Genomic DNA, 27,850 nt, shown 5'->3' with positions numbered 1-27,850 from the left:
AATCTGGCCAGAAGTATTTGCAATTATTTGGAAAGATTGTTTTCAATCCAAATAACGTTATTGAAATGAAAAACATCTGGCCCTGTGGAAGAGATTTTGGGGAAAGTAAACCCCAGGATCAACTCTGCTCAGCTCTTCTTGATTCTTGCAGCTTTTTTTTTTTTTTTAAGATTTTATTTATTTTTTTGACAGAGATAGAGACAGCCAGCGAGAGAGGGAACACAAGCAGGGGGAGTGGGAGAGGAAGAAGCAGGCTCCCAGCGGAGAAGCCCGATGTGGGGCCCCGATCCCATAATGCTGGGATCACGCCCTGAGCCGAAGGCAGACGCTTAACCGCTGTGCCACCCAGGCACCCCTCTCGCAGCTTTTTACTTTCCACTTTTCTTTTCTTTTTTAAAGATTTTATTTATTTGAGAGAGTGAGCGTGACGGGGTGGGGGGGCGCGCAGGGGGAGAGGCAGACTTCCTGCTGAGCAGGGATTCCCAGCGTGAGGCTCGATCCCAGGACCCCAGGACCCCACTTTTCTATCCTTCCTTTCTTAAAAATCATCACATCCCCCATAGTGATGGGAAGAGCAGTGATTTTGGAGCCCCCAGGACCTATTTGCAAACTCCCAGTTCTGCCACTTACTACCTGGGTGACTATTAGTTTCTTCTTGATGCTGTAAAAAAATTGCAGCAAACTTGGTGTCTTATCTGGAGTTCTGGAGGTCAGAGTCTGAAATTGGTCTCAAGCTAAAATCCAAGTGTCAGCAAGTCTGTATTACTTCTATAGGCTCTAGGAGGAATCCACTTCCTTGCCTTTTTCAGCTCCTAGGGGCTGCCTACAGTTGTTGGCTCAGGACCCCTTCCTCCTATCACTCCAACCTCTTGCTTCCATCATCCCATTTTCGACTATTCCCTCTGACCCTTCTGCCTCCCTCTTATAAACACCTGTGTCGTTGCATTGGGTCCGCTCCGATGATCCAGAATAATTTCTTCCTCACAACACCCTTAACTGTATCTGCCGAGTCTCTTCTTGCCATGGAAAGTAACATTATTCTGCCCACCACAGTGACCATGGACAAGCTGCTTAATCTAACTGAATCTCAGTTTCTACAAGTGCAAAATGAGGACAAGAATACCTACCTTGCAGAATTGTGAGACTTGCTAGTGACGGAGATAATATTTCCGAAACACCAAAACCACAGTGGGAAGTGCTGCCGTTTCCTTGGCCTGAGCATAGGGCTAGAAAGACAAACTTGCCACAGCCACTTGGGTTTGTAGATCAGGTGTTGGTCTGGAGCTGTCTGAGATGCTCATGTCCTATTTCGAAGAGAGCTTCTTTTGCCTGTAGGAAGGCCTCATATGATGTGATTTGAGGAGCATCAAAATAGCAGCCAGCTTGACCCAAATACTGCCTGTACCGATCACATTCTTCTGAGTCCTTAAACTTAGCAATGTTCGCCTTTCCTTTTCTTCCTTAATTGTTACTCTTCACTTTTGTGCCAGTTCCACTAAAATAACACTCCCACACTGAGGAATAGCTAAGTGCATTCATAAATTTAGGACCACAGCTGTCAGACAAAGTCCTTTCACATAGTCACAAAGAACCAGCTGCCTCTGTTCAAAATAAATTACTCTGTATGTGTTGTAATGAGCACCAGGTGTTATATAAGGCTGATGAATCACAGACCTGTACCCCTAAAACAATGCATTATATGTTAATTAATTGAATTTAAATTTAAAAAATTACTGTTCCTTGTTAGGTTGAAACACTGGTTCAGCTTGTAAGAAATGCAAACTATCAGCTTCCCCACCCCAGACCAGATGAACCAGAACCCACATGTTGACAGGATCCCTGTTTGTATGTGCATTAAAATATAAAGAGCACTGCCTTGGAAGCGAACTGCTTTGGAATAAGCTGGAAATGCCTGCAAATCTGTCAAAGACCCACACCGGAGTCTTCCAGACTGTAATCATTTGAGGACAAACTTCATCACTTTTAGTTTTGCTATTAAAGAATGTGTTTACTGGAAAAATTAAAATTAGGAGGCAGCTAAGACGGCTGAGGAGTAGGGGGACCCTAAGCTTGCCTCGTCCCTTGACCACAGCTAGATAAATATCAAATCTTTCTGAACACCCAAGAAATCCATTCAAGGTCTGAGAGAACAAACTGCACAACGAGAGATTAAAAAACAAACAAACCTGGCCACATCGTGGAAGGTGGGAGCTGCAGAGAGTTAATTTGGGGGAGAAAGCAGAGGGGAGGGAGCCCCGGTCACAGAGAGAGGAGCAAGAGACAGAGAGAGTGAAAATATGCAAAGGGGATTGCCCGAGAAAAAAACTCTTCCCCAAAACCACTGACTAGGAAAAGGAAAAGGGGGCTGAATACTGCATTAAAAGCAATGAAGTGAAAGTCTGAAGTTTTAGAGGTCCGCGCCATCGTCAGGGCCTCGACTGGCCGGCTTAGGGGATCTCTGGTGGGGAAGGAGGGCGGCCCCCGGGGAGTGGGCACCCTTGTCTGAGGATCCCCTGCGTCGCAGGGGAAGAAACTGTTGCCCTGTTTGGGGTGCATTTGGGAGAGATGGCTTGGCCTTGCTGGGGACAAAAGACCCGGCAGGCTCCATTGAGCTGCTCCGATCACTAACAGGAACAGGGATGCCGGCTGACCGGCGAACCTTGGTGCTGGCTTTTTGCTGTGCTTTACCATAAACCCCGAGCCGCTGTGCCGCCTCGGCCAGCCTCTGGGACGTGCTGGCACCTGGCAAACAGCGAAGCGAGACCCTCCCCCAGAGGATCAGCACAGGTCTGTGCCAAGCCGATCTCCGAAATTTGGGGTTTTGAAACCCAGCCACATGCCTGAGCTAAAACACAGGAGTACTGTGCCGCCTGGCAGACGGACAGCTCAGACGCAGGTAGGGATCTGATGGAAGCCGGGGACGCAACACGGGTGATTACTCTTCTGTGAGGGCTTCCGGAAGACTGGTGGGCGCTCCGAGAACAAGACCGCAGAGTAACACCATTCCCGCCGCACCCTGCTGCCCCCTGCCGCCCATCGGCACTGACCAACTTAAGTGAGCAAAACAGCACCACCAAGTGGAGACCAGAGCTGCTTACACCAAACCCCGACCCCCCTGTGCCCTGCCAGTGCATTTCCGAGAGGGCAAGTCAGCCCGAGAATCAGCGCGCCCCAAGTCCCACTCTCCAGACGACCAGTATGAACCCCTCCCACACACCAAGTCTGCTGATCATAGAGTGCTGCAAAGCTTCAGCTCTAGGGGAAATAGGATCCAGTTTCCTTTTGTTTTGTTTTGTTTCCGGGGGGGGGGGTGCTGAGAGGGGCAGAGGGAGAGGGAAAGAGAGACTCTTAAGCAGGTTCCATGCCCAGAGTGGAGCCCTAGGAGGGCCTCGGTCCCACAATCCTGAGATCATGACTGAGCTAAACCAACCGAGTCACTCAGGCCGCCATGGACCAGATGGGCTTAACAGATGTATTCAGAACATTTCATCCTAAAGCAACAGAATACACATTCTTTTCGAGTTCACATGATATAGTCTTCAGAACAGATTACATACTGGGTCACAAATCAGCCCTCAAGTACAAAAAGATTGAGATCATACTATGCATCTATTCAGACCATAATGGTATGAAACTTGAAGTCAACCACAAGAAAAAATTAGGAAAGACCACAAATACATGGAAACTAAAGAACATCCTAATGACGAATGAATGGTTAACCAGGAAATTAAAGAAGAAATTAAAAATACATGAAAGCAAATGATAATGAAAATGCAACATCCAAAACCTTTGAGATGATCCTAGGAGGGAAGTATACTGCAACAGGAAAGTACCAAGAAACAAGAAAAGTCTTAAATGCACAAATTAACCTTACACCTAAAGGAACTAGAAATGGAAGAGCAAATAAAACCTAAAGCCAGCAGGAGAAGGGAAACGAAAAAGAGTAGAGCAGAAATAAATGATATAGAAACACACACAAAAACCAGTAGAACAGATCAATGAAACTAAGAGCTGATTCTTTGAAACGCTTATTAAAACTGAAAAACCCCTACACAGACTTATGAAAAAGAAAAGAGAAAGGAACCAAATAAATAAAATCATGAATGAAAGAGGAGAGATCACAACCAACACCAATGAAATGCAAGTATAAGAGAATATTATGAAAAATTATATGCCAACAAACTGAACAATCTGGAAGAAATGGATAAATTCCTAGAAACATGCAAACTACCAAAACTGGAACAGGAAAAAATAGAAAATTTGAACAGACCCATAACCAGCAAAGAAATGGAATGAGTCATCAAAAATCTCCCAGAAGCCCAGGGCCAGATGGCCTCCCAGGGGAATTCTACCAGACATTTACAGAAGAGTTAATACTGATTCTTCTCAAACTGTTCGAAAAATAGAAATGGAAGGAAAACTTCCAAACTCCTTCTATGAGGCCAGCGTTACCTTGAGTCCAAAAACAGACAAAGACCCCACTACAAAGGAGAATTAGAGATGACCTATATCCCTGATGAATATGGATGCAAAAATTCTCAACAAGATACCGGCAAATCAAATCCACAGTACCTTAAAAGAATCATTCGCCGCATCCAAATGGGCTCTGTTCATGGGCTGCAGGGGTCGTTCAATATCTGCAAATCAATCAGTGTGATACGCCACATTAATAAAAGGTTAAGGATCCTCTCATAGATGCAAAAAAAAGGATGTGACAAAATACAGCATCCATTCTTGATAAAAACCCTCAATGAAGGAGGGAGAGAGAGAGAGGAACAGACTCCCCACTGAGAAGGAAGCCCAATGTGGGTCTCAATTCCAGGACCTTGCGATCATGACCTGAGCCGAAGGCAGATGCTTAACAACTGAGCCAGCCAGGTGCCCCTTAATTTTTATTTCTTTGATGCCAGTGAGGTAGGACCACTTCATAATTTTAAAAGCCATTTGTGTATGTGTGTGTGTGTGTGTGTGTGTGTCTTTATATAGGATGTCTGTTCATTTTTATTACCAATTTACCTATTCTGATCTTAGTGTATTTTGCTTATCCATTTGTATTTTCCTATTAAGACCATTAACCTTTTGTTATGTTCGTTACAAATATTTTCTCTGGTTTTCTGTTTCCTGGTATAGCTTAAGTTGTTGCACGTTTACCACAGTACAATTTGGCAATATACCTCAAAAGGAGAGTTTACCAATATTCAAACACTTAGATTCAGGGATTCCATTTTTAGAAATCTATTCAAAGAAAATAAAGTGAGACAAACATTTATTCTCAAAGATGTTCTCTGTGAGATTCCTAGGGCTTATCCTTCTTGAGTTATTAGTCATAATCCAGAAAACCAAATCCTGTGTTTTTTTCTTTTTAAAAAACTTTTTAAAAAACTTGTGGTAAAGTATAAATAACATAAAATTTGCTATGTTAACTGTTTTTAAGTGTATGATTCAATGGCATTAAGTACATTCATATTGTACTTACCACCTACCATCTCCAGAACTTATTTGCAAAACTGAAACTGTGTACTCATTAAACAATAACTCCCCATTCCTTCCCTCCCCTAGCCCCTAGAAACCACCATTCTACTTTTTGTCTCTATGAATTTGACTGCACTAACTACCTGATGTAAGTGGAATCATATAGTATTTGTCTTTCTGTGATGGGTTTATTTCGTAACGTCCTCAAGGCTCAGCCATGTTATAGTGTGTCTCAGAATTTCCTTCCTTTTTAAGGCCAAATAATACTCTATTGTATGCATATACCACATTTTGTGTATCCATTCACCCTTCAGTGGACGCTTGGCTTGCTTCCTCCTTTGACATTTATTTTTCACTTTTATTCTGCGAAAATTTATTTATTTATTTGAGGGGGAGAGGGAGCACAAGCAGGCGGAGCAGCAAGCAGAGGGAGAGGCAGGCTCCCCACTGAGCAGGGAACCTGACGTGGGGCTCGGTTCCAGGACCCTGGGATCACGACCTGAGCTGAAGGTAGACGCTTAACCCACTGAGCCACCCAGGCGCCCCACTTCTACCTCTTAGCTCTTGTGAATAATGCTACTATGGACCTGGGCGGGTGAACAGATGTTTAAGTCCCTGTTTTCAATTCTTTGGGGTATATAACAAGAAGTGGAGTTGTCGGATCATATGCTAATTCGATGTTTAATTTTTTTGAGGAACTGCCATACTGTTTTCCATTGTGGCTACACCATTTTACGTTCCAGCACTGCACAAGGTTTCTAATTTCTTCACATCCTCTCCAACAGTTGTTGTCTCTGTATTTTTTATAATAGCTATCCTAATGGGTGTTAGGTGGTATCTCGTATTTCCCTAATGATTGGTGATATTGAGGTCAAATCCTGGTTTTTAACACCATCTATGTAACTAGCTATTACTTCACAGATCTTCCTCTCTCTTTCAGAGTCTGGAAGGGTATGAAAGCATAATCTGTGTCCCTGTTATATTTAATTTCCTTCTGAGGTTTTCAGGATCTTTTGCTACCTATTTCATGTTTCCTTGCCTTTTTTTTTTCTTTTGAGTACTCTTTCACCCTATCCTCTAGGAAGGTGAGGATGTCTCAAAGATATCAACAGGTACTAGAGGGACGCCTGGGTGGCTCAGTCGGTTAAGCGCCTGCCTTTGGCTCAGGTCACGATCCCAGGGTCCTGGGATCAAGAGCCTCGTTGGGCTCCCTGCTGAGCAGGGAGCCTGCTTCAACCTCTCCTCCCCGATCGTGCTCTCGCGTGCTCTCTCTCTCTCTCAAATAAATAAAAATCTGTAAAAACAAAAACAAACAAAAAACACCAGGTGCTACATTCATTGCTGCCACAAGAGGCACAGTCCACATTTTTAAAAATACAAAGGCAAACATGTATAGATCTGATTTGGTGACTCAAAAGTTGTACTGTCCTCCTGTTCCGTATTACATGCTATAGCCATCCAGAGCAAGTCCTGTCAGGTCTGCCTCCTAAATTACATTCAGAAGCTGACACCTCACCACTGCCACTGCTCCCACTCAGGTGCAATCAGTCCAACATCATTTTTCATCTGTCTTACATCAATAATCCCCAACAAGCCTCTGTGCTTCCACAAGTAGGCCTCAAATTTAACCTGTGCCCCCCACCTTCCTATCTTATTTCCTATATTTTCCCCTCTCACTCCTTCCACTCCAGCCACACTGGTTTCCTTGCTGGTTTTTTTTAAGATTTTATTTATTTATTTGAGGGAGAGTGACAAAGATAGCAAGAAAGCACAAGCAGGGGGAGCGGGAGAGGGAGAGGCAGGCTCCCCACTGAGCAGGGAGCCCGATGCGGGGCTCAATCCCAGGACCCCAAGAACATGACCTGAGCCGAAGGCAGACGCTTAACCGACTGAGCCACCTAGGGACCCCTTCCTTGCGGTTTTTTGAGTACACCAAGCACACTGCTGCCTTACGGTCCTTGCACTCGCAGCTCCTTCTGCCTAGAATTCTCAAGAAACTTTTTTCACCCTCTCCCTTTCCTTAAACTGTTTCATCTTATCCTCCCATAAGGAGATACTTCCTTCAGGTCTGTATTCACTGCTGCTTCCATGCTTGTCCCTTGTAGTCTATTCACAATCCAACAGCCAGAGTGATCCTTGGAATCATTCTCCTGCTTGAAAGCCTCTAATGGTTTCCTGTCTCACTCAGAACATAAAAACTACTCACAGTGGCCTCCTGTATCCAAAAATACTTCCTCCAACACACTCCTACAATAAAGCTGCACCGTTGATTACTGTTTTGTGTTAAGGTATTGACCATAAACATGTTACCTATTATTTACAGAGTATGTGTTCACCACTAAAATGGGATAAATGATGCCTGCCTCACTCATATGGTATCTGTAGGAGCAAGTGAAATGGTGGATGTAAAGATGCTTTTGAGATGTAAAAAGCTGTATTGATGTGAGGAGTTATTAAGGTTCCATCATTCATGATCTTTTTTATTAAAAGAAAAACTTCTACTTTGTTCTCCATTAATATTGCATTTAATTATTTCAATATAATTTATTAGAGGTTCAATGTTTACTTTTTAAAACCAAATGAAATGTTAACAGGTTGATGAATAATAACATCTAACATCTATTTTTGAGGAAACGCTTTTAGCTACAAGTAATAGAAAATGAAACTGGAAGTGGCCTTCAGGATCAGGGAAATGTATTATCTCACACCACAAGAAGTCCTGAGAGGGGCGGTTCCAATGTTGACTGTCACTGACATTGTCAAGGCCAGGATGGCTATAGAAGCTCCTGGAATCACATCCTCATTTAATAACATCCAAAACCTTTGTGCCATGGTTTTTCTTAACCTTTTTATTTTAAAAATTTTTACTTTTTAAATGAACATACAATAAAATTGATTCTTTTGATATACAGTTTTATAAGCTTTAATACGTGTGACAACCAGCATAATCTGTATATAGAAGAGTTCTGCCACCAGGCCCCCAACTTCCCTCATGTTATCCCTTTGTCACACCTTCCCTTCATTCCTAACTTCTGGTAATCACGGATCTGTTTTCTGTACTTATAATTTTGTCTTTTCCAGAATGCCGTATAAATAGAATCATACAGAGTGTAATGTTGTGAGACTGACTTCTTTCACTCAGCATAATACCTTTGGGGGTCCCTTGAATTTATTGGGTGTATTAATGGCTCTTTCCTTTTCATTGCAGACTAGTATTCCACTGCATGGCTTTAGCGACGTTCGCTTGTTCATTTACCCATTGAAAGACATTTGAGTCATTTCTAGTTTTTGGCAGTTATGAATAAACCCTCCATAAACATTTGGGTACAGGTTTTTAGACAAACATGTTTCATTTCTCCAGGGATTTGGTTCTCAACCAGGGGCTATTTTGCCCCCCAAGGGATACTTGGCAATGTCTAGGAAATTTTGGTTGTCTCAACTTGGGGGGCAGGGGAGTGCTACTGGCATCTACTGGGATGCCTCTATCAGGGAGGCTGCTAAATACCCTACAGCGGATAGAATAGCTCCCCACAACCAAGAGTTAGTGGGCCTGAGATGTCAACAGTGCCGAGGTTGAGAAAACCTGGTCTAGGGTAAATGCCCAAGAGTATGATTTCTGAGTCAGACAGTAAGTGTATGTTTATAAGAAATGGCCAAACTCTTCTCCAGAGTGGTTGTGCCAGTTTACTTTCCTACCAGCAATATAGTAGAATTCCAGTTGCTCCACATCTTTGCCAGTGGATTGGGATGGTTCGAAAAGGTAGGTAGTGATATTTCACTTGTGCCACTTTTTAAGAGTGAGGAAACATTTCTAGAAGCTCCAAGCAGAAACCACTTCATGTCTCATTGATTAAAATTGCATCACATGCCTTTTCCTAAATTAGTCACAAGCAAGGGGGATGGAATTATCATTCGACATCAAGAGTGCCTGCTAAGACTTCAAAATACATAAGTTCTGTAATTTCTTTATGTCTTACCCATATTTTCTCATGACATAAAACAACAAACAATTACTACCGATAAGAAATCTCATGTGGCAGCCATTTTGTTTTGGACACTGAGCAGGAGTCCCTGGTGGTGGTGGCCGTGATGGCACAGAAAGGGCAGACCAAGTGAGCGGGTGGATTGGCCGGCCAGATAGCCTTCCAGCAACAAGGAGCTAACCTAGCAACCTATTGCTTATACCTCTAACCAACCACCCACCAAGTCAACTCGGGTTCGGCTGGGTCTGGCCTATGTGCTGCAGCCATGGTGGCAGCCCTGGGAGACGCACTGGCATCCATTTCCTTTGATTCTCAAGATTTGAAGATGGCTGCATAGTCAGCAGTGAAAGTTGTGCTTAAAAAAGCACCACCAAGATGCCTTTAGGGTGCCTGGGTGGCTCAGTCGGTTGAGCCTCCGACTCTTGGTTTTGGCTCAGGTCATGAACTCGGGGTTGTGAGGTGGAGCTCCACAGCCTGTCCACACTGGGCATGGAGCCTGCTTGGGATTCTCTTCCTCTCCCTCTCCCTCTTGGCTTTGTATCGCGTCCACAGAGATACTGTTGGGTTGGCTTATACCCGCAATAGAGAGGAAATAGCCGTTCGGTTGCAGACGCTTCAGAAAAGAAAGGGATAGAATGATGGCGGATACCTGCTGGGAGGGGTCAGAAGCTATCCATGCCGAAATGCTATTATCCTTATGTTTATACCAAACCGATCTTGGGCTTCTCCATTCATTGGCTTTGTTTGACCCTCTCTCTATTTCCCTTGAGGGAAATAAGTTCAACCATATTCTGTCCACTGTTCCAGTTTTACAGTGGACTTACGTATATCTGGTTCATCATAACAAGAAATCATTCTCAAAAAAATAAAAAAAACCCAATACTTTGACCCTTTTATTGAAAGAACACCTTTACTGTCTGTGAATTTTGCGAGACAGAAGTCAAGACTTGGCCATCTCCCGTGCCCATCCCTGCTCCTAGGCGGAGTTATCACAGTATCATAAGCAAATCACTCCTAAATCTGCTTCTCCTTCCTCCCTTCCACCTCCCCCCAGGTGTTTCTCTGGTAGCACTGACTGGGAAATTGGGTGGCCTCATGTCAGACCCAAGAGAAGTGGGAGAGAGTTGTGAACTGATTTAGGAGATTTAGGAAAAGCATCTGACAAAAATATAATTCTTTTTTTATTTTTAGGGAGATAATAAAGTACATAAAAATAAATGTTCCTTCCTTGTAGAATCACACTTCATTGGCTTATGGGCTGTGTTTGGTTGGAGGAGCTTGTGTAAATCAAAGTTTCCAGATCAGTATATTTGTCCACAAAAATAACACTAGCATCATGAATTTCTCCTATAAATGGCTTATATGATGATCCAGAGTATGGCTTTAACTTTGTTCTTGCTGCTCAGTTGGGAGAGCTAATCGCAAATGGTTTCTGGAAGGAAATATGTAAAGAAGCCATCTCTGAGTGGCAAGGAAGGGGAGGATGTCTTGCTGTTTTAGGAGCGGTGTCACTTAGTGTGACTTCATTTAAAATTTTTTGTTGTTTTCTAAATTGTTTCAGTCCAAATAAATAATTTTCCACGAAGGTATAGGCTCAGAACATATGCGGTGTTCAGAAGAGCTGGCAGTGGCTTGAGTAAGAAAGATCCAGAATCCCAAGGAGGAGGAGACACTAGCCCAAACCCACCAGCAGAAAGTACTTTCGATCAAGAGAAGCCACACAGGTGCCTGGGTGAACAGAGATACCATCACAGATCCATTCCTTACTGGATGGGTCACCTTGGGCTACTTATTTAATTATTCGGTGTCTCGATAACCTCATCTAAAAACTGGGGCAATAATAGTATTTCCTTCATAGAGTTATTTGTTAGCTGCATAAATACCTTTGAAGTACTTATTACAATGCCTGGCACATAAATGCTCTCGAAGTTTTGCTATTGGCTATTGTTATTATCATAAAACAAGCGAGGGTACATGGTATGAATGAGAGTATTGAAAAAGTCAAAAGAGAGTCCTTACCCCCCACACCTCCTGCCGAGAAGGCATTGCCCCAAACCTCAGGAAGCATGCTAGGGGGTGTCTTCTCATACACACATACACAGAAAGACTTCGTCCAGGGGTATCCCAACCCCTCCCCATTACGATGTTTTTGCAAAATATGTTATTCTGCTTTTATCTCTTTTTCTGAGCCACAGCTCTACTGAAACCTTTAGTACTTAGAAGAACACTGGACTATGAAAGGAGGGGGGACCCGCAAGTTTCTGGAGTGTGACACATATTGTAGAAGGCAATCTGGGCCCCTGATACTCTAGAGATGTGTGAAGGAGAGAGTACTAAGTTTCAACTACCAAGACCCAGCTAGAAATCCTTCAGTTTTGCCAAGGGTTTTTGTGGGGTTTCTTCTTCCCACCCTCTTGTAATCATTTTGAATCAGTCTTGATGCTGTGGCAGTGTCAGGATTCAACCTGTTCACAAGCTTCTCTTGGCCATCATCAGGGGAAAGAAACAAATTCTGCACCCCAAACCAAAGAAAATGCAGGGCAACATGGAAATCCCTTCAAGTGGGCAACCACGTTTGTGGTAGAAAGGAGTCAGAGGGAAAGGAAGCAGGTCAGACAGGCTGCCCACAAGGCTCAAACACACCTGGGACCGAGATGAGGATGAATCATGTCAGTTCCAGGAAAGAAAGAGAAGAGAGGCTTCACCTGACCAAGCAGCATGTGCCATTCCAGGCACATTGGCTGGAATTGCTCCCAACACAGGGCTTGAACCAGCTGAACGATCCCAGGAGCTCCCAGGGAGCAAGAAATCTGGAGGAACTTGTGATGGACAGAAGGTGAAATCTCACTAAAAACCTGCTTGTTTCACAAAACATGCCAGGCAGGACTTTGGCACTTCTGAGGAAACTCGATCAGTTCCCATACAAACATACAAAAGGATGAGGTCTGAGGAGGAAGAAGATGCCTTTTGCTTTTGGGCACATGTCCTAGGAGCTCAGAGCAATCATCTTGAGATTTTGAAGCTTCCTGAAAGAGAAGTTTATTACTTTAAAGAAAATCTGAATGCAGAAAGGCGAGCAACGGGAACATGTACCAAGAGCTTCTCACAGTTATGTCGTTTTCTTTGACCCTTGATTGCATCCCAGCAGTAGACAAGGAATTTTGGAAAGAAATAATTTCCCAGAATAATGCCAAGACATAGGTGGCTTTACTAGAGACTGAGGGATTAAGAAAATAATTTTTTCTTCAAAGTAACTCATGCAGAAATTCCACCGTAGATAGTGGTATTACATAGAAGAAACAAAGCATTTCTCTTCGTATCGTCCAACAAGCCTTGTTCCCTACTGCTTACACCCTTCCACCTATATATCCAATGACTTAAGTAGCTGTTAAGAATTTGGGATCCAAAGAAATATTACATATCCTTACATTCATTTCAGAATTATGTACAATAGCTAAGACATGGAAACATCGTAAATGTCCATCTCTTATAATCGTATTTCTTCGGTTTTGGTTGTGATCTCTCCTCTTTCATTCATGATTTTATTTATTTGGGTCCTTTCTCCTTTCTTTTTGATAAGTCTGGCTAGGGGGTTATTGATCTTATTAATTCTTTCAAAGAACCAACTCCAGTTTTGTTGATCTGTTCTACTGTTTCTTTGGTTTCTATATCATTGATTTCTGCTCTAATCTTTATTAGTTCTCTTCTCCTGCTGGATTTAGGCTTTCTTCGCTGTTCTTTTTCCAGCTCCTTGAGGCATAACGTTAGGTTGTGTATTTGAGACTTTTCTTGTTTCTTGAGAAAGGACTGTATTGCAATATACTTCCCTCTTAGGACCAGCTTTGCTGCATCGCAAAGGTTCTAAATGGTCGCGTTTTCATTTTCATTTGCTTCCATGTATTTTTTAAATTCTTCTTTAACTTCCTGGTTGACCCATTCATTCTTTAGTAGGATGCCCTTTAACCTCTATATATTTGTGGCCCTTCCAAATTTTTTCTTGTGGTTGACTTCAAGTTTCATAACATTGTGGTCTAAAAATATGCATGGTATCATCTCAATCTTTTTGTTCTGGTTGAGGCCTGATTTGTGACCCAGTATGTGATCTATTCTGGAGAATGTCCCATGTGCACTCGAAAAGAATGTGTATTCTGCTGTTTTAGGATGAAATGCTCTGAATGTATCTGTGAAGTCCATCTGGTCCAGTGTGTCATTCAGAGCCCTTGTTTCCTTGTTCATCTTCTGCTTAGATGATCTGTTGATTGCAGTGAGTGGGGTGTTAAGTATCACATTATTATCAACGAGTTTCTTTAAATTTGTTATAAGTTGGTTAATATTTGGGTGCTTCCAAGTTAGGGGCATAAATATTTACAGTTGTTGGATTTTCTTGTTGAATAGACCCTTTAAGTATGATATAGTGCCCCCCTACATGTCTTACTACAGTCTTTGGTTTGAAATCCAGTTTGTGGGATATAAGGATGGCTACCGCAGCTTTCTTTTGATGTCCATTGGCATGATAAATGGTTCTCCACTCCCTCACTTTCAATCTGGAGGTGTCTTTGGGTCTAAAATGAATCTCTTGTAAACAGAATATCGATGGGTCTTGTTTATTTATCCATTCTGATACCCTATGTCTTTTGATCGGATGGAGCATTCAGTCCACTTACATTCAGAGTAATTATTGAAAAATATGAATTTAGTGCCATTGTATTACCTGTAAAGTCTCTGTTCCTCTACATTGTCTCTGATCCTTTCTGGTCTTTATTGCTTTGGGGCTCTCTTTGCTCAAAGGATCCCCTTTAATATTTTTTGCAGGGCTGATGTACTGTTCACAGATTCCTTTAGTTTTTCTTTGTCCTGGAAACTCTTTATCTCTCCTTCTATTCTGAATGACAGCCTTGCTGGATAAAGTATTCCTGGCTGCAGATTTTTCCCATTTAGCATGCTGAATGTACCCTGGCAGTCCTTTCTGGCCTGCCAGGTCTCCATGCACAGGTCTGCTGCCCCTTATGTGTCTACCCTTGTAGGTTAAAGACCTCTTGTCCCAAGCTACTTTCAAGATTTTCTCTTTATGTCTGAAATTTGCAAGCTTCGTTATTATATGTTGACATGCTGATCTAATTTTATTGATTTGGAGGAACGTTCTCTGTGCCTCCTGGACTTGAATGCCTGTTTCCTTCCCCAGATTATGGAGGTTCTCAGCTGTAATTTGTTCAAATAAACCTTCTGTTCCTCTCTCCCTCTCTTCATCTTCTGGGACCCCTCTTATCCAGATATTATTTCGCTTTATGAAATCACTGAGTTCTCTAAGTCTCCCTTCATGATCCAGTAATTTTCATTCTCTCTTCTTTTCAGCTTCCTTATTTTCCATCATTTTATCTTCTATATCACCTACTCTCTCTTCTGCCTCATTTATCCTCCTTTTAAGAGTCTCCATTTGGGACTACATCTCAGTAATAGCCTTTTTAATTTAGGCCTGGCTAGATTTTAGTGCTTTTATTTCCACAGTAAGGGAGTCTCTAGTGTCTTCTATGCCTTTTTAAAGCTTAACTAGTATCTTTATAATTGTTGTTTTAAATTCTAGTTCATACATCTTACTTATATCTGTATTGATTAAATCCCTGGCAGTGAGTACTACCTCCTGTCTTTCTTTTGGGGTGAACTTTTCCATTTCATGATTTTGTTCAGAAAAGAACAGAAGAAAGAAAACGACTAACAACAATGACAACAGAAAAAAACACAAAACAAACCAGAAAAAAAAAAAACAAGAAAAAAATAAAACCAGGAACAAAACAGAAGAAAAAAAATACTAGATCCTGGCTGTGTTTTGGTCTGCTTGTTAAAAGAAATTAGATCCAAAATAAAAATGAAAGAAAAACATATATGTTCTATATATATATATATATATATATATATATATATATATATATATATATACATATATATATATATATATATATATATATACACACACACACACATACATACACACACACAGAAATAAAATAAAATAAAATACAATGAAAGGAAACAAAAAATAATATATATAACATATATATATAAATAAAAATTTAAAAAAGGGTAAAAAAGAACTGAAAAAATAAAATGATTGAACAAATAATACTGAAAAACTTAAGAATGAAAAAAAAAAACAACCTTGGATGCTGTATACTGTTTTCCCCAAGAGCTGAAGCTTTGCAGCTCTCTATGATCAGGAAACTTGGTGTGGACCAGTCGTTCCTGCTGGTCTTCTGGGCGAGGGGCCTGTTGCGCTGAGTCTCCTGTGCCCTTGCCCAGGCGGAAATGCGAAATGCGCCTCTCTTGCCAGGGGGCCAGGGTCAGTGTAAGCGCCTCCAGATTCTACTAGGTGGTGCTGTTTTGCTCCCTGAAGGCTTTCAGCACCGATGGGCAGGATGAAAAAACGGCAGCGTCCCGCCCTCTAGCCCCAAAGCTGAAAGTTTGTGCCCCCCACTCTTTAGTGATCTCTCACAGAAAAGCAGTCAATCACTCTTGCCTCCCCAGTTTCCATCTGAGCTCTGTGTTCACCCCGCCTTTGACAGCGCTTTTTTATCTTAGGCATGCAACTAAGTTTCAAATCTCTGAATTTTACAGACTCCTGTGGTGTGAACCCACCCAGTTCCTCCCGAGCAAGGGAGGAGGATCTCACCACGCTTCTATCTTTTGCTGGACCCCTGCTGGTAAAGTGGTCCCACAACCGTGCAGGAGTACACAGTTTATGGCAACACACAGCAGAATGCCGGCACCTAGGCACTCTGTTTCAGCCGGCTTCCCAGCTCCTATGCCTGCGAGCTCTGTGGCCCTCAGGCACCCTGTTATTCTTGTGACCCCGGGGATCCTGAGACAACACAGTCCCACCTGGGATTTCACCCCACTTCGCCACCCGAGCACCTTTAAGCCGGGGCTTACCCCACTGTAGCCGACTTCTAAAAGTTCCGATTTTGCACTCCGCTGCTTATAATCCTTTGCGGTAGCCTCCCCTCCACCATATCCTCCAATATATCACCCCACAGTCAATTATCTGCACCTCCTACCTTCCAAAAAGTGGTCACTTTTCTAAGTGTAGAATTGCAGCATTTCTTTTCTCGGATATCCAATTGATTTCACAGGTGCTCAGAATGATTTGATGACCATCTAGCTGTATTCAAGGGACAAGGGAAACTTAGGGTCCCCTACTCCTCCACCATCTTCAGTATATCTCCCACATATATTTTAAAACACCGACATAAGAACATCTTTCTACATTGGCCTTTATTGAGGTTTCTGCCATGAATTCACTTTAAGCACTTTAGAGAATGAACAAAATGTAATGTTAAGAAGTCTCATCTGGGGGCGCCTGGCTGGCTCAGTCGGTAGAGCATGCGACTCTTGATCTCAGGGTCGTGAGTCTGAGCCCCACGTTGGGCATAGAGATCACTTTTTTTAAAAAAAGATTTTTATTTATTTATTTGATGGGGGGGGGAGAGAGAGAGAGAGCGCTCACAAGCAGGGGGAGCGGCAAGCAGAGGGAGAAGCTGGCTCCCCACCGAGCAGGGAGCCTGACACGGGGCTCGATCTGAGGACCTCGGGATCATGACCTGAGCCGAAGGCAGTTGCTTAACCAACTGAGCCACCCAGGCACCCAGAGATTACTTTAAAAAAATAAGTAAAATTTAAAAATATATAAATAAATTTTTAAAAAAAGAAGTCTCATCTGTATCAGGACTAAAATCCAAGTACCATAAGTTCCAGGACCAGTGGCAGTGCTGCCACTCTATTGGGTTCTGTCAAAGTCCCTTATAGCCTTTAGGGACAAGGGCATCACCCACAGTCACTCAGTTTACAGCTGCAGCTCCAGTAGTAATTCAGCATGTATCGCAGACTCGTATAGCTACAAATCTTTAAGCATAACTTCTTGGGAACAAAAGTTGAGGGAAAATATTTAGCTTCAAGTGGCAAGGTTTTACTGAGCTAGGTAAATACAAAAATAAAAGAAATGATGCTTATGCTTTTTAATAAAGTTGTTATGCCATCTAAATATTTATGCACAATTTCTGAGAGTTTGGTATGTATAAATGGGCATAAAGAGGTTATATATATTTTTTGAAATCTTGATTCAGCCTAGAATTAGTATTTGTACAATGTGCATATATATAAAGTATTCCTATTCTTCGTAAACACACTTTTTCAGGACTATAAAATATTCCATCATAGATGAACCATAATTCATTCAACTAAAGGTAAATATTTGAGTTGTTTTCAACACTCAAGAGTACCGTAAAAAAGGATATAAGGAATATTTTTGTGTATGAAACTTCCTGTATTCTGATTATTTCCTTAAAATAGATTCCTAGAAGTAAAATTATTGGATAGAAGTATATATATATATATATATATATATATATATATATGTATATATTTGTTCTCCAAAAAGATTTTACCAACTCTACCAGTCTCACCAGCAATGTTTAAGAGTACCCATTTCCTTATTTATATAGAAGATTTGAAGGATGAGAACTATCTTCTATACCCATGTGCCCAGAGTCCTCTGTGATAACCTGACCACTGGCCAGCAAATAGATCTTACATATTAATTACCAACAATGAATCAAAAGATAATAAAGAGAGGTGTGAATGTTAGGCCAAAAAATGGTCCTCAAAAGATACCCATATCAAATCCCTGGAATCAATGAATGTAACCCTACTTGGAAAAGAGTCTTTGCAGATGCCAATTGAATTAAGCATCTTAAAATGAAGAGAAAATCTTAGATTTTTTCCCCAGTGGGCCCTAAATGCCATTACAAGTGTCCCTATAAGACAGAGGGAGAAGAAGGTCAGACACACAGAAGAGGAGAAGGCCGTGTAAAGACGGAGGCATAGACGGGGGTAATGTGGCCACAAGCTCAGGGATGGTGGCCATCAGCCCCCAGAATCTGGAGAAGGTAAGGAACAGATTCTCCCCCACAGTTTCTTTTGGGATCAGGGCCTGCCTACACCTTGATTTTGGACTTCTGGCCTCCAGAACTGTGGGAGAATAAATTTCTGTTGCTTTGAGCCACTAGTTTTGTAGTGATTTGTTACAACAGTCACAGGAAAGGAATACAATGTGTCAGTCTGTTCTCTCAGCACTAGGCTGCACATTAAGACAAGACCCTTGATTGGGGGGGGAGGGGGTGGGGAGAGGGTATAATTCAGTAAATGACCACCAGGTGGCAGTGCTATGCAGGAGAGAGCAAGGAAACTCCGGGGCTTCACTTCCTCTTTCTCTCCTTGGATATCGACTTTCCTTTCATGACTCCATCCCAGTAACCTGGAATCTTCTTTCTGGACCTAAAAAGCTGCAGGCTTGGGCCTTGGACATCCTCAGGTAGTTTAGATTATAGAAATTAGGTTGGGCATATCAAGTGGTGGTAAGTAATGAAATGAAAATCTGTCCCTCAGTACTCTACAAAGCTTGAAGTGTCAACAAAGCTGCCATCTTCAGGAGAAACAACCCAAGTCTCCCCTTAGGGATGTCTTTTGTCAAATAGTGAAGTGGGCAAAGCTGGTGGCCTCTATATTTCTAGCTGCTTCTCTTCAGTAAAAGCCCATTCTCAGACACCCATTGCTCTTTCTGCCCCAGGTCAATCTAAGGAAGGTGCGTTTCTTAGCTAACATTTATGGGCCAGGCATCCTGCTAGGGCCTTCTATACATCCTTAAATTTAATCCTTAAAGAAGCCTAGAAACAAGCTATTACAATTTTCCTGATTTTACAGAATGGAAAACTGAGGTTTTGAGTGGTTGAGTAACAGGGCTGCAGTTCCTAAGAGGTCGAGTCAAGCCTCAAACCTTGGTCATCTCGTATTAATTGCCATATCTTACTGCTACTTGGCTTCTGGCCATCTTTCCCTGCTCTAGATAATATAGCATTTTCTGTCTGTATATTCACTTGACATTTTAACCACCCCAGTGCCTAACATTTGAATTATCTTTTTACATAAATATGTTATCTTCTCCTAATTAGAAAGCAAACTCCATCAAGCTAGGGGCCATACCTTAGCTATGTTTGTAGCCCACACAGCACCTGTGGCATTGAGCCTAAAAGCTGTGGCTTTTCACTAAATGCTTGTTAACATCTTTTACCTTGGGAAACCATTTCCCCCAGTTAGAATCCTGTCCATGTCACTTTATTTAATAATTTTCAATTTAGAAAGATTCTATTGAGAACTTTATTTGAAAGCTACAAAATTGTTAGGACTGGATTTAGAACTGCCATAATCCGTAATAGCTTTATCCCCATTCTTCCTAAATGCTTTAGGATGCAATGGGCCACCTATCGAAGGCTTCTTTCATTTCCTCCTGGAGGTACAGTACAGTAAAATCAAAGATAATTGGAACAAGTGACATTATTGGGTCCGTGTAAGCTTTTTCATCTGCAAACAAACCTTTACAGCTGTTGGCGTCCAGACACATCTGTGCACCTGTTTCTACAGCTCCAGAGGGAGTCGATCCTCCACACTGTTCTCACTCCTGCATTGTGTATCTCCATTACCTTAGGCTAATTCTAACTCACTCAAGTTCCTACTGCTTCAAATGAACACATAAGTAGCTTCCAAGGCCTCCTTTATTTTTATTTTACCTTAACAATTAGAATGAATGTTCTTTTTAAAAAATATTTACTTATTTGAGAGACAGAGAGAGCACAAGCAGGGAGGGGCACAGGCAGAGGGAGAAGCAGGCTCCCGATGAGCAGGCAGCCCGATGCGGGGCTCGATCCCAGGACCCTGAGATCATGACCTGAGCCAAAAGCAGACACTCAACGGACTGAGCCACCCAGGTGCTCCCTAGAATGAATGTTATTTTAGACATAATTGATGGGGGTTTTGGAATATAGGTGAGGTTCAGTGGGGTGGTGTCCGCAGCTGATGACCAAGAAAGAATTCTTGAGACATCTTTGGTGCAAAACGGTGGTTTATTAAAGCATGGGGCAGAAAGAGCTGCTGCCCCGGGGTTGTGAGGGGTGGCTGATTATATATATGGGGTTGGGGGAGGTGAGGAAAAAGGGAAGTTGAGAAAGTACTTTCATATGTTAAAGAAGACTCACAGGATACCGGAGGCCTTGCCTTTGTCAAGTTAAGGTTGTTATTCCAGCTAGCGAGGCATTAGCATTAAAATAGTTGGGAACTTCCCCGAAGAATGTCACAGCTGTCCCACCCAGGAGTGGGGGGGGGGCGTGGAGGGAGGTTGCAAGGTGTCAGCTTATGCTTTGTCTTCAGCCAGCCTTCTGCTCCCTCATCATAATAATTCAATCTACCCAATCATAAAGATCCCTTCTGGGATTCTATGAACAATTCTATAGTTTCATGCTTAGAAATTTATCCTCACTATATTACCTTTCATCTCATATCCCTTATATCTTTTTTTTAAGATTTTATTTATTTATTCGACAGAGATAGAGACAGCCAGCGAGAGAGGGAACACAAGCAGGGGGAGTGGGAGAGGAAGAAGCAGGCTCATAGTGGAAGAGCCTGATGTGGGGCTCGATCCCAGAACGTCGGGATCACGCCCTGAGCCGAAGGCAGACGCTCAACCGCTGTGCCACCCAGGCGCCCCCTAAATTTTTTTCTGTTCCAATTTAAACCGCTTACTACTTCAGATTTGTTGACAGAGAAATTAACTACATAATCATTTCCAAAAATCTTTTGAAGTAAATTACAGACCCAGTGGCTTCATTTAAAAATACCTGTAGTTCTAGTAACTTGGTCTAGGAAATGAATTTCCATATATGCCAGCTAAGTAAGTATTTGATACATTGTAAAGACATAATGCAAACCATTATATAATTAGTATGCTTTGAATTACTTCACTGATCCCTTCAAAGACTAAAACAACAAGAATGACAGAAGACCTATTTTATCTGTGATGGTGGTGGTATTTGTTTTACTATGAAGGACAGTGCCATTTCTTTTCTTAGATGACCTCAGAAGCTGCAGAGAGAGTTTTGTTTAAAGAACTAATCATCCATCCCCTTACCGAATTAATATGTTCTGTGGGGAAATACCCACCGTTTTCCCACTTGGAGATTTAAGTTGTGAGGAGCAAAGCCTATTCATTGACTGGTAATCACAAACAGGGCCAGCTTCATTGCTTTGTGACCAGTACAGTCACTCAGGGCCCCACACCCAGAAGGCTGACTCACAATTTCCAGCACAAATGCCCTTGGATTTTTTGATCACGGTTTAACAGAAGTCCTGTCCAAAACGTTCCAACCTCTCTTCACACAGGGGGCCGTTTATGGTGCAACGAGGCCTGGCTAAGGCCCACTGAATTAAACTCTTGATTACCCCAGCTGCTAACAACTCTTCCTTTCAAGGCCTTTTCCTCAGCAAACTCTTCCCAGAGTTTTAGGGATAAGGGGAAGACTGGAGAAGAAAGCCAGTAGCAAAGGACCAAGCCCTGATGGAGAGGCAATCAGAAGAGGACAATGTTGGTTCCCTACTACTCCCATTATAAGCTGATCTCCACTAGGTCACCATGGTTCCTCTTGCTCAAGGACTTGGTAGCACTTTTCCCTAGTACCAGAGCCATGGCTCCCAGGTGGGTATTGCTTCCGAGAGGCATTGCTGGCTATAGGACACTGCTGTGTCTGGTGCCTGACGTGTGAAACCACTGGAGCTCTACACCTCCGTTTAAGGTGACTGACAGAAACTGCTCTATGAAGTCTGTTTTACCACAGCTAGACGATAGCTTCTGCAGCCATCATTGTGTTGCTAGTTCATAAAGGCTGCTTCCCATTAAATAAATGGATGCATCCACACTGGACTCTTCCAACTCTTGGGCTCAGACTTAGAGGAAAAAGTTGACCTTTTGAACCTTAAGCCCTGAAGAGGAATACACGATTTTCAACATTTTTCTTTTGCTTTACTTGAGCCATGTATATGTTTTTTTCTGTTGTTACAGGTGTTTAGAAGTACAGGTCAATCTATCTTGACAGGAACTGATTTGGATAAACTAGCTGAGCAATGTTCTCAGGCACATGTGAGGGCTTCCTGGTCCCTAGACTTGCAGGCGACTTGTCTCCCAACCTTCCTCTTAATAAAACAGATACACTTTTTAAATATCTAATCCCCTAATAGTGGGAACACTGGTCCTGAAGCTTCCTCAAGCAGCCCCATTCACTCTTCCAGTTGCCTGATGGACATTAACCAAATGATCTGAGGCTCAGGGTCATGAGCACCCCGTGCCCTTTTCCCTTCAGCCACTCTCTTAGCCTAGACCACGCCTTGGGCGACATTGGATTTGTGGTCGCAAAGACTTCTAGTCACTTGGCCACAATTAACCCTACATTGTATATCTCCACAGATTTGTTGCCCATTGCATTACTTTTTTTAAAAGATTTTATTTATTTATTTGAGAGGGAGAGTGAGAGGGGAAAAAGCATGAGTTGAGGGAGGAGCAGACTCCCCGCTGAGCAGGGAGCCCAACGCAGGGTTCGATCCTGCGACTCCAGGATCATGACCTGAGCTGAAGGCAGACGCTCAACTGACTGAGCCACTCAGGCGCCCCTGCCCATTGCATTCCTATTATGAGCTCCGAAGAGTAGCCTCTCATCAACACTGTTTGGCCAGGTAATAAATGTCTGCTTCTTCGCAAGTTTCCTGAGTCAGTGGTAGCTGGGTAACTTATAGTTTGGGATCTCTTCCAGGAATATCAGGCTAGTAACATCCTCACGCTCGTAAAACATCTTGATGCTGGCCAGCTCTCTTTCCCTTTGGCACATGCGCTGTGCAGATAGTGGTTATTGACCACACACAAGGTTTTCCAACTGGTGTTGATGGCATTCTGGATGTTCTCAAAGATGTCTTTACCTGGTACAAAGTCCCAGTGATGAAGACAGAGCTTAAAGGTGGGCTGGCCACCTTCTTCTAGGGCTGGAACAAGTTCTTCTTCGTATACCCACTGCCCAGCAGTAGCAGTGAAAGAGATAAAGCCATGATAGATGAACTCCTTTGTCCTATACTGTCGGGTTCGGAGAGCAAACCCCGAGACGGGGAATGAAGAGATGACTCCAGACACCTTAGTAGGAGAAAGGAGAGGCCTGGGGACCAGACGCTCTAGTGGCGAAAGGCCCTGAGCCAGGCTTTGTCTCCGCTTTTATTAGGGTCTTAGCAACATATCAGGTGCAAGCGCTAAGCAAGGAGGAAGGTGTAACCTTAATGGTCAGGATAATATATGGGGCAGCGTGTGATAAGGACGAGGAGGCAAGGAGCCCGTGAAGTACGTGACCACCACAGGTGCCTGTTTTTCTTCAGAATTTAAACATGTACTCCCTAGATGAGAGCCTTGAGCCGCAGTAGGAATCTGGCCGTTTTCAGCCAAGAAACTTCAAAGGAGGCCCAGTGTTCTAGGCACTCCTCTTTGCTTTTCAATTAGTCTCATCCAGGGAGGCACATACGAATCCGATTTTGTCTATCCAGGCACTGTGAATTCCCACAGGCGTGAAACCACTAGGACTTTGCCATTTCCTCCATTTATGAACTTTTGGTCTTTGAAACAACTCAACTGAGAAGGACAAGTACATGGGATTTGGTTGTTCCAACCAACTTTTTTCAAAGACTGAATGGCTTGCAGGAGCTACTCCTAGGAAAAAATTCTGTGGTATTTCTGGACCACCTCCAATTTGATTCCCTGATGAATCTCACAAAGTTGGCTATCTCAGGAACAAAAGCTGAAGACCAAAATCTCTGTTTAATAATTTTTTATTCCTAAAACTGAAAAGACTATAAATGCTGTGCCTGGAAAACAACTTAGAGTCATTGATTCCTGGCATGCTCTCTGGCTTGGAAAGCTTTCAGGTCTTCTCTTTAAGATTTAACAACCTCAACGTCATAATCAATGTCATCTGGAGAATCTGAAGTTTCAGATGTACTTTGATCTCTATGAGAACAAACTTCAGTGCGACTGTAACAATGTGTGGCTCAAGAACTAGTCAGTGAAGACAGCAAATGCCCATATTCCCTACCTTTGAAGCTACCTCTGTCAGCAGCCAAATACCCAGAGTTTGTTGATATATTTTGAAAATGCTGTCTAATTTTGACCTGGCAAGTGTTGACTTCTTCTGTTCCTTCAGTCCAGTCCTCATAACCATGGTCTTCTCTTGGTTTGGTGCCAACAGAACTTCATCTCTATGGTATGGGCTCTACGTGTTTCAAGCCTGGCACCTGGCCAAATGGTATAGTGTGGGAATTCACAGTGCCTGGATAGACAAAATCAGATTCGTATGTGCCTCCCTGGATGAGACTAATTGAAAAGCAAAGAGGAGTGCCTAGAACACTGGGCCTCCTTTGAAGTTTCTTGGCTGAAAACGGCCAGATTCCTACTGCGGCTCAAGGCTCTCATCTAGGGAGTACATGTTTAAATTCTGAAGAAAAACAGGCACCTGTGGTGGTCACGTACTTCACGGGCTCCTTGCCTCCTCGTCCTTATCACACGCTGCCCCATATATTATCCTGACCATTAAGGTTACACCTTCCTCCTTGCTTAGCGCTTGCACCTGATATGTTGCTAAGACCCTAATAAAAGCGGAGACAAAGCCTGGCTCAGGGCCTTTCGCCACTAGAGCGTCTGGTCCCCAGGCCTCTCCTTTCTCCTACTAAGGTGTCTGGAGTCATCTCTTCATTCCCCGTCTCGTGGCTTGCTCTCTGAACCCGACGATACCTAGTGGTTTCAAAAAGCTTAATTTAAGTTTATTAAAGCTTAGACTCAAAACTTCTAGATTTTCAAGGCTCAAGAAAAAGCCTGCCTAAAAACTTGACGAGAATTGTACGCCAGACCAAGTTCGTAGAGGTAAGTGAGGTCAGGAAATGCATTCTTCTCTACAGCTTTCAGGCAGTTTGGGGAGAGAATCAAAACGGAGTTTCTTCAGAAACTGAGAGGTTCCATGCTCCAGAGTACGAATATTGTTGCCTCCAAGATCTATACTCTCTAAATTTGGAAACTGAGCAAGGGAGTATCTGTCCGTTTTCACTATTCAGCACTCAGCCAACTTGAGTTCCTTCAGTGAATATTGCCCATAGAAGGCCACCTTATGGATGGGATTTCTAGAGAAAAAGAGAGATTGTAGGTAGGTACCTCAAGGGTGAAAATGCAAAGTCTGGAAAATCTGGTAAGCCTGTTTTGGCTCAAGTCTAAGGATTTCAAGTTCTGGAGGGTACTCTAGGTCCTGCTGCGGACAAAGGGAAGTTGGCACTAGTTTAGATCCAGGCTATACAAGGCTATGCCCAAGGCTGGGCAGCACCATACTCACTGTCATTGAGGTAAACCAGATCATTTCTTTGGCTCAGGTCAAGGGACAAAAGCCTGGTCTAGTTGGCAAGGCACTTTATGCCCCCTGCATCAGCGGCATTTTCCTGAAAAACCAAATTCTCTAATATGGGTACGATTCTGAGGAGGGGACACAACTGTGTTTAAGTTCTAGTGACCACCCCTAAACTCCTGGTTATTCAGGTTTCTTTGCCTTAGATTCTGTAGGTATTCAGCTAGAAGCATCTCCAGTGTCACCAACACTTCACTCAGATTCAAGCTCCTCAGTTGGGTTAGTTTCCAGATCTCCATTCGGGATGACATGAGGGCTATTCAGAGAGACATCCAGAGTGGTCAGGTTAGTCAAATTTAATTCCCTTAGCTTGCTCCCCTGCAGGCTTAGCTGGGTCAGGAGGACCAGTGACCTAGGCCTGTGGTCCAAGGAGATGATGCTGTTGTTGGTAAGATCAAAGTATTCCAGGTGTGGAAGATGCTGGACTGCTTTAAGAATATCGGGAAAAAATCGGTAATAAAGTTTTGAGATAAGCTTAAATCTTTTAGTTTGGCAAGAGGGACAAAGGCATTTTTGTGAATACGGGCAATCTGATGGTGGCTCAGGAGCAAAGTCTACTAGTTGGACAGGCCCTCAAAGGAGCTGTTCGAACTTTGAATCTTATTTTCTTCTAAACTCAAAAGGGTCAGGTTTTCCAGTCCCTGAAAGGCCCTCTCATCAATCCTCTAAATGGAATGCCATTCCAGTTGCAAGTCCACCAGAGCAGACATGTTAGTGACAGAATAAGGAGGAAGAACCTGAATTTGGTTCTGTCAGGCCGAGCTGAGCAGCGTGTCCAGGGATATCACAAACGGCATCTGTCCGGGTGGTGATCTCCTTCCAAATGCAGACGTCATGGGGAAGGTCCGACTCGTCCTGTGTGCATCTACTGAGCACGCATGTCTCTGCCAAAGACCGTAGGGAACACCCGATTAGAACGAACCAGAGCTGCTGGGAAGGCAGGAGGTTCTCTGAGCCCATCTTGCTGGCCCCAGGCCTCAGAGCTACTGTTAGAAACAGAAGTTCCTTTACGTGTGTGATGCTTGTTTTTGAACGCATGGCCCTTCCATTTTGACTTTGCTGCAAAGAGAAAAAAGAAAGGTGTTTAGTTCAAATTTCTCTCTCTTAACAAATACTTCACAGCTGCCTCGAGAAAGCTAAAAAAAGAAAATGTGTCCCAAAGTTAACTTCTTTTTTTTTTTTAAGATTTTATTTATTTGTCAGAGAGAGAGAGAGAGCGCAAGCAGGGGGAACATCAGGCAGAGGGAGAAGCAGGCTCCCCTCTGAGCCCGGTGCCCAATGCGGGACTTGATCCCAGGACACTGGGATCATGACCTGACCTGAAGGCAGTTGCTTAACCAACTGAGCTACACAGGCGCCCCCCCCCCAAAGTTAACTTCTAAACCAAATCCATTTCCAAAGCAATCTCTACGTGTGTCAGCAAACACCAGTGTTGTTTCTCCTATAATCAAAGTTAGCACATGGAGGCAGGGGCAGCGAATGCGTATTTGATCTAATTTAAAGAATTAACAGGCTCCCCAACCCTCTTCTCACCCTTGCTCAATAAAACACTTCCCTCACTGTTTGGGATGATACCTGAAATTCCACCACTGGAAATGCATTTGGAGGGGGTCTATGGATCTTAGTCCAGTTAAAAGATACATGGTAGGGGCAAAAAACAAGGTTTACAGGTCATCTCTACCTTAACATAAATGAATAGAGTCCTTGCTTTAAAGCCACCCATTTTACCGTGATTTGCATTTACATCCGTCAGGCAATTAAACCCATTATCAGTGTGTGGCATTTCTGGTACACAGAAAAAAAATAGAACTACAAAACACTCAGATCTGCCAATCTACTTTCTGATGTGTGCTGCCCGAAGTTTCTCCAGCTTTGCTTCCCAGTTTCAACCTGTTCCCACTGTCGCTCATGGTAACATAGTGAAAAAGCATCAGCCCAGACAGACCTGGGCTTCCATCCTGTGTCCTTTGACAAATTACTTAACCTTTCTGAACCTGTTTCTATCCATACAGTAGGATAATAATACCTACTTCCTTGTAACACTGT

At 43.0% G+C, this 27,850-nt stretch overlaps 1 pseudogene; it reads right to left on the bottom strand.

Moving 5' to 3' along the window:
• Positions 1 to 2,407: 2,407 nt before the first annotated feature.
• On the bottom strand, positions 2,408 to 27,714 carry LOC123789781 (toll-like receptor 13; annotated as a pseudogene).
• Positions 27,715 to 27,850: the final 136 nt, after the last annotated feature.

This window comes from Ursus americanus, chromosome X, assembly GCF_024610735.1.
Source record: "Ursus americanus isolate L20-20 chromosome X, mUrsAme1.1.p, whole genome shotgun sequence".
Classification (NCBI taxonomy): Eukaryota; Metazoa; Chordata; class Mammalia; order Carnivora; family Ursidae; genus Ursus; species Ursus americanus.
Note: the sequence above shows the minus strand (reverse complement) of the source record. Positions and strands in the feature narration are given on the sequence as shown.